Source organism: Trachurus japonicus, chromosome 24 (assembly GCF_045865225.1).
Source record: "Trachurus japonicus isolate A0001 chromosome 24, Traja_1.0".
NCBI lineage: Eukaryota > Metazoa > Chordata > Actinopteri > Carangiformes > Carangidae > Trachurus > Trachurus japonicus.
The window spans coordinates 16,161,941-16,170,545 of record NC_140930.1 but is presented as its reverse complement, the minus strand read 5'-3'; positions in this window follow the sequence as shown (position 1 = coordinate 16,170,545).

The window sequence follows — 8,605 nt, the reverse complement described above, 5'->3', positions numbered from 1 at the left end:
TTTATTTTGTTATTCTGTTTTATTCTAAAAATTCCAACATTAAAGATTTTTTATATCATAAACACTGTATGCCACCACTACAGGAAACTGATTCACATAAGAAGGAATAGGAAATTTTGCTTTCTGACTGTCAGGAAGATCAATAGCCTTCTCTTTTCTGTTCTGTCCAGAGTTTGAGAAATAAAACCTACAGTACCAACACACACCACTAAAGCTGATTAACACTTAATATATACATTTGTTTAATCTGTACAAAAAATTAAGTGTGAAAATGATGACAGATTAATTTTCCTGGCCTTGAGACACAGCTAGACTCCCTGCTGCCAGTCTTCACGCTAGGATAACTCGCTGCTGGCTGGAGGTTAGGCTAATGTAATTCACAATCATGAGAGCTATCAATCTTCTTCTAACTATCTGCAATAAGGAAAATTCTCAAACACTTGAACTATTGTTCACCCAAGATAAAAAAGATTAAAACGGCAATACATTTTGAGTTCTGATGCTTCACTGCCTCATGTCAGTACAACAGCGAACATGTGCGCTGAGGCAGGACTCATGTTTACCACATTAAAGCATATCCATGCAGAATAAGCTACAGTCAGAAATCAATTTCACCCCCTTGGAATCTGCATTTCTCTAATTCAAGTTAATATTGACTGGGCTCCTGGTATTTGAAACTATTTTAATAGAAGCAGTGTGACCTTGGCTTCAAATGAAGCATATTATTCAGGAGAGAAAATTAGAAAGAGGGAACCTGTGTGTACGAGTGTGAACACACAGCACACACACGCACACAAACACACCCCTTGAAAAGCCACCACCCACCTCCTGCACTGCATCCCCAGCAGAGACAGAGACCACACAGCTCGCTGTGCCATCACTCCTCTGCCTCCGCTGTGTATTTACCACTCAGAGACAAATGGTCTCCTGGCACTGTAACACTTAATGAGCCCTGGGGGGTCTGAAAGACGCACATCTATCAGCACAGTTTTATTTGAATTCACTGCTACCTCCCACAAAGAAATAAATAAAAAAAGGTGACATCCTAATGAAATAATCCATTTAGAGGCAGGGGAAAGTGCAGTTTTCAAGCAGCGTGCCCAAAAGGTACACAGCGAGATAAAATCACCAGAGCTGGCACTGCTGAAGCTAAATGGAGAATGACAGCAAGCATGGTCGCTTCCATGTAGAGAAATGTCTAAAAAGTCACATTAGTACATTTACGAAGCCTGCAAGAAAATGAAGGCTTCTATTGCATTAGGTGTTGTTCATCTGAGTGGTTGGTGGAGATGCATCAGCAACAGAAAAAGAAAGTGTAGCAAGAAAAAAAAGATAATCGTCATGAACATTAAAACTCTGTAAATGCAGCAGCCTTGCCACTCCAGAGTGAGATCACACACCTAGAGTTTCCTCTGTTAACACACAAATAATATGGATAATATGGCTGCCTATAGAGGCTCTTCTTCACTCTTTATAAAAATACCAAATAGGACTGAAAACCGATCTGTTCTGCCTTTGAAATGTCACAAAAATAATGAAGTAATGAAAAATATCCATTACAATTTCCCAAAGCCGAAGGTAGTGCTTTCAAATTGGGTAACAGATTGCAAAGCTCAAAGCTATTCATTGTACAATACCCTAAGAGAGGAGAAAAGCAACAAATCCTCAGCTCTGAGCTTGACCAAATAGTTTTGCCTTATAAGTGACAAAACTGATAAGTTACTGTATCAGAGTTGTCATTACCTGTTTGATCAGTTAATTGTCTTGTGTGTAAGCACTTCTAACAGGATATCATTTGTAAACAACATAACACTAACTGTGAGTGTGAGCTGCAGTGTGTTAGTGTATCTGTGTGTGCTGCCTGATGCCTTTAAAGATTCTGTCCAGAGTTGACAGATGAGGCCACAGCTGCCCATTAAGGAGCCATTTACTGTAACTTCCCCTCTGACTAATCCATCCCATCAGCCATCATACCTACATTTAGACCAGTGGCTGACATCCAAAAGTGCACACACATGCGCGCTCACACACAGCCATGCAAACATAACTCATCAGATCAATTAATTAGTCTTTGACCACTCATTTACCCCTCCCCTCCCCCCTTTATTCAGCCATCCTTTCCTGCCTTGTAGTGTAAGCACTTCTGTAATTCCTGTGATGTGTGTATCTGACCTCAGTCTCGGGCACAGCTATTTCATTAGCTGGATCAATTAGCCCAGACATTTGTTCCAGTTTGCCACTAGGGGGAAAACACCAGACGCAAATGGAGAGTGAGGACGAGCCGAAATCTCCTCAATGCGAGTTGACAGCTGCAACCTGAACATATGGCTTCTTGTTCTGTTTGGGCGTAATGTTGTTAGTTTAAACTGAAAGACTGGCAGACTGTGCACTGCAATACAATAAGATTATGTATGAAGTAATTAAGATCCCAAAGGCATGGGTTTATCTTCATTCAGATTACCTGTCCTGTGTGATTTCTCAAAGTGGGGAAGTTTGGCTCAAAGATGGCGACCGCCTTACCTCTGTTATCTAATCAAGCTAATCAATTCGGCACTGGGGATCTGTGTGTCTATGTAAACCAAATTTGACTTAACTTATTTCTGTCCTAATGTTACTGTCACATACAGTTATCAAAGGCCAAATCAAAGTCGATGGAGCTGCATTTAACAACACTTTTCAGAAGAGGCAGTTAGATTATTATATAATTGCTCTCTACTTGCAATGTCTTGAGCTACATTCTATTCAAGTAGGTGTGGAAATAATACTGTTTCACCTCTACCTGCTTCAATTATATTTATGCAGGAAAGCAGCCATTGTTAAACCACTTGTGGGGGTTGGTTTCATTGATTCTTTACTGGACTTGTGCTAATATCATGCTAAATCTTTCTCTACATCTAGATTTTCCATTTCCCCGTGAAATTTGTGTGATCGGTGCAGCAGTCCTCGTTATGGTGGGGACATTTTTGTTGCAAAGTCATATTTATATTCCACTGCTGATAACTTCAATTTCCCAAGGTGATGCTCTTTGATTGTTCAGGTAGGATTTATTAATATTCATATTAAAATTCTTTTGAAGGGTTCAAAACAAAATTAATTGCTAGTAAGAGTGAAAAAAATTTGACAGATGATTTATGAGTAAGATGTGTAGGAGAAGAATCAGTTTTGTTATTTCTGTTGGTGATACTGTAGATAGCAAAAATCATAAAGCAGATAATGTTGCACTGAACAATGATCACAGGGTTTGGATAATGGATCTGACTGATCCAAGAAAATGACTTGACTGCAAAAGATCAAAGTCATTACAAAGGCTCCATGCCTCCACCTCTCAGCCAGTCTGGCGGGAGCTGCAGTATAAGTTTACTGTTTACAACAGTCCTCCCACACAAATATGTCAACCAAGTATCTGTGTATTCTCACCACCCGCCACACAGTTGTTAATGAACTGACTTTGGCAACAGTTTCCTGGCGCAGCAGGCTGAGCTTCAGCCAAAACAGCCAAGCTGCCTTTGGAGAGTGTTATAGCTGACCGCCAGCTGGATTAGAGGGTTAACCAATTAGCAGTAAGAGGATGGGTCGGAGTACTGAGTCAATCCCAATCTGTGTCCGAGCCGGCTAGGAAGCTGCTAATCCACCACCAGGTCACAACCGCTAACACTGCAGGGGCCACGGAGGTCATGGTGAGAGACAAAAAGCAGGAGATGTCAATCAGGAGCTTTGGTATTGCATCATCTAAATTGTAGAATTGGAGTATTAGAACTTCAATATCTCTTCATATATTAAAAACAATGCTACCAATGGGAGAAACAGGGTTTGCAAATTAACTGTACTGCAACAAAGAAACAAAGAGAGAGCAAGCTGCAAGAAAATGAGAAGAACCATGGAAACGAATACCCCTATTTTCTTCACTTACTGTAGCAGTATTTCATATGGAACATCCCTAAGCAAAGCAATAAATTAGATTCTCTGCTTATAGCTACACCACACATAAAAGACAGATTAGACAAGTGAATTTCCATTTAATTTCTCATTTCAAAGTCCTGCGTCCTCTTTTGCAGCAGAAGACATTATGTACAGAACAAATGAAAAAAAGAGAGAAATGTCACACAAAACACGATTACTAAAAAACAACAAAGCTATCAACATTTGTTTTCTTCTCCACATTCTCTGAAGCGGCAAACTGAGTCATTATCACACTTCAAAAACAAAGCATTTATGACCATAGGTTTCATCCACATGCAAATGAAAGCGCATACCCCCCCCCCACACACACACACACACACAATGTAAATGCCATGTGTGCAGACAAAAGCACCAGTGTTGTTAATCACAACAGGGATTAGTGAAAGCCTCGTCACAGTTTCCTTATATCTCCTATTCTCTTTGCCTTTCCCTTAACAAAGAATGTTGCAGTAACACACTCAAAAGTCTGGTAAATTAGAATATGCAGTAGCTCATTATGGTTTACTGCTATGGCCTCAGTGTAGATTTGATGAGGAAACACACAGCTTGTTTTCAGTGCATTAGCAGCCATGTGTCGTTGCCTGATTTAGCTTTAATTTGGAGGAGATCTCATTTGGAGGAGATCTCATCCACTCTGACAGGATGTTAACAGCAGAACAGATCATTTTGGTTATTCTTGCCCACAAATGTGAAAAGACAGTAGTCGCCCCCCACCCTCCTCACTGAAAAAAGGCTGAATCTCCATGGAGACCATGACAATGTCACCTCCAGGTTCAGAAAATCCACCTTTATCTGATCAGTGCACTAGTTGATTACCCCCCGACTGGAGATATTGAACATCTGAGCTACAGTATCTCTGAAATGCACATCTATAGGCTACTGGCATAATGTGACTGAACAGATACAACAGATTATAGTCTTTGCTCTGGAGCAGTAAAAATAAATCAGAATGAACAGTGAAAAACATCTTAGTCAAAGGCTCACAAACATCTTAGCTCTAATTAAAATGTAATGGGTAGACATCTATATAGATGTCACACCAGTCTGCCAGCCTCACAGAGCTTCACCACTTGTACACAGCTTGCCCTCTGTTTTCAGCAGGCCTGCTAACCTAAAGTAATAATTCCAGGCACTGGATTTAGCTTTTCAAGTGGAAGTGTTGTTAGGAAACAGCCAGGATGACCATTTTTGGTTTCTGAGGCTTTTAGGCCAACACAGGCAGCCATGTGGAAGGTGTACAGACACTCCAACACCTCCTGCTGGAGGACACACAATTTTCCACGCATGCATGGATGGATGGATATACACCAATACAGTGCACTGAATATTGCCACTGATTCCCACGTCTGTCCTGTAGAAAAGTGTTAACATTAAATCATTATGATGCATGAATATTGAATATTGGATTCCCACTATTTCTATTGATTACAAACTGAGCAAGGTGCCCCACTTACCCAGCAATCTTTCCGCTAGTCAAAGTTCTTACTAAGGCTTGGTATTTGTAGAGAAAATCATTTTCAAAAAGCCATATTTCCAGACATGACAGCCTTATCTTTATTATAACCTTTTCCAAATGTGATGAAAATGAAATAAACAGTGTTTGGAAAACTTTGTATCTTATCTTTTAATTCATGCTTGCCCCTCTATCTTTAGATTATTTATTTTTTTCAATCCTGCTCCTTTGCCAGCTGACTGAGGCACAGAACCAGAGAGAAATATAAATTCTGGTCTTATCAGTCAAATGGGAAGTAAGTCAGAAGGGTTTCACCTCTGACGGTGCATACAGAAAGGAAGATAAGGCACAAAACTCTGAATTGAAAATGTATTATCCCAGTAAAATAAAAAAAATCTCAGGGAAGAGAGAAAGAGTAGAAAGGGACCAGTGGATCTAATTTCTATGAGATATGATCAGTGATGAATTGAATTATGTTTCATCTGAACTGATGAAAACACTCCCAGAGAGAACAGCATGAAGTTTGTTTTACAGTATGGTCGGACCAGCTGTATGTAACAGGCGTGTATTCGGGGACAGAGGTGCATAAAAAACACAACTCTAAAGCATTAACCCACAAGCTTATTCAAAATAGGTTTAGCATGGCCTAAAGATCCCACAGGGGATATGCACAACTTAGATGTGGGACGACTCTCTCCAGCACAGCAGCAAAGCCACCGACAGTTCTATAAATCCTGCTTCTATCTCCATCGCACTAAATGTGCCATCCAAATGCCTAAGCCCCTGGTGCTAATGGTACGCACTGAGCTGTCAGATTAAGGCTCATTTACTCCCAGCAGGGTCTTCAATTACCAATGATTAAAACCCCCTTTGGTGCTCTGTTTTAAGAAAAACAGAATCTGTCTAGATTAAGAAAAGCCCCGAGAAAGAAAGAGCAAGACGGTCAGCACCCAGGTGGATGTCTCAGTTTACTTACTGTCAAGGAAGACATGTTACAACAATGCAAACTCATCAGGGGGGACAAAGGTGACAAGGTGTAAAACCTTTTGGGTGAGTCTGGGGGCATACCTTCCCAGGAAGAGAAATTCAATTTAATCAGCTTTAAAATATAAATTTATGGTGCATTTTACCATGAAGAAACAGGGGGAGACACTCCCAGCTGTAAAGCAAATGTAAAGCAGGAAGGATAGCGCTATAAACAAAAATACAGTGTATGTTCATGTTCACATGTTGCTTTATTACAACTATTTACTATAACTGCTATGTGGTTGTTATTTTTTTCAGTCTTGCATATTTCTCTTTCTATCTAGAGTCAGCTGATAATGTTATGGCTCAATTTAAGCGTTTTTTTTTTTAGCTTCACCAGGCTTTGGCCACACACACATTACTTATCAGCCTTATCCCTTTATATGAGACTTTTAATATCAAGCATGATCTAAACCAGCTGAGGACAGTGCTACTAAATAGGCCTTATCTCTGCAGATAGCCAAACAGAGGCAGATACTACAGCGGTAAATAGATAAAACAGGACACAGTCACTCTATTAGAGCAGGGGACATGGTTGTGATTTAATATGTCATCCAGAGAGTACACAGAGCCACCCGTCATCCCATGAGCCTGCTTCTGTTCAACTGTGTTTATGTGTGTGTCAGTCTCACTCTGTTCCCATCTCTGGTACTTACTTAAAGACAGACACACACTAATTCTATGAGATCATTCTGTTACCAGTTTTAATGGAGCACATTATTACCCCAATAAAACCTCATGTTGACGAAGCTACAAATGAACACCCGAAATGTCCCAGAGATCTGTCTCTGCTCAGTTTGAGTTACTTTCAGAATTATTCTTATTATTTTGGTGGCGCCTCTGGTTTGGGTCTTACATCCAAAAAATGACTGGCCTTTAAAGTTGTGGATGGGAAGCTGGCTGCTCTTGTTCTTACGCTACCAACTTGTCCTTGTTGGTTAAAGCACCTTCACAGTGGCATCACAACATGTCATGTACAGTATCTATATGTGCAACAGCAGCCTTGTAGCAAGGACTCCAGACTAGGAACAGTGGGAAGCGTGTTGCTGATAAAACATCTACCCTCACTTTGTACAGTAGATGCACAACACACATTAGATGGTACATGTCTGCTTTCTCACCAAATGCCCACACACATTGCATTACAGACAAATGTGTAAAGGAACTGAGCTGTGATACAGGTGCTTATTTCAGTTTTTCTTTTTTTCCAAATCAAAATGGATTCATAAGGTTTTGGAATGAAGCCATTTATAATTCATCTTCTCTCTCTCCCCCCGCCCCACTCTCTCTCATCTGTCTTGATCTGCTGTGTGTCATGTAGGAGCAAGCGGATGGTGCAGGCAATGTAGACAGCGTTTCTAACCCCCCCACCCCCACCCCCCTTCACAGAGACCCAGTTTTAGGGGACTCAGCTGTCCCGCCTGTTTGATTTTTTTTTTTTTTAATCTCTGTTGTGACTTTGTCCAGTAGAAACACTGCTGTGTGTACACACTCAACCCTGCATTTATCTGCATCAGCAGCACACACACAGTACCCATCATACCATCCATGCAGAATGAGTGTGTGTTGGTTGTGTCTGCCTTATGAAAACATACAGTAGGTGCCTACAAGATGAGAAGTGGCTTGTCTGGTTTCATTTTCCTCCTCGTCTACCTTGGTCAAGCTTTGAAGTGGAAGTGTGGGGAGCAGACAGGTAGTGGGTGGCACATATGGTTCCTCACTTTCATATGTTGCACACACACGCATGCACACAAGCATTCAAACACCAGCTTGGTGTTTATCTGTGTGTGACTCTGTAGGGACGGATTTAACTGGGCACGAATGATCATGTTCATGGGAGCATTGGAGAGAGAAATAGAATGTGTGCGCAACACACATACACACTCACAGCTCTCATCCATGCCAGTCCTTTTTAAAATAGGCCTACAAAGCTTGGCTGCCTGAGTTAAGCTGCTGTTTAGTCTGTGCTCCAACACCTACGCATGCACCTGCAAGTTGCCCCAGAGCATCCACTACACACATGATGTTGTTGTAACTCATGAGGCTGCAGAGGTGTTGCCATTCCTAAATATTGCCAGGTATATAATCTGTAATTTGACTTGTAAATAAGACATCTATTCCCTTTAAATGAAGATAAACGACGTGAGGCATTACGGCAAAATCTGT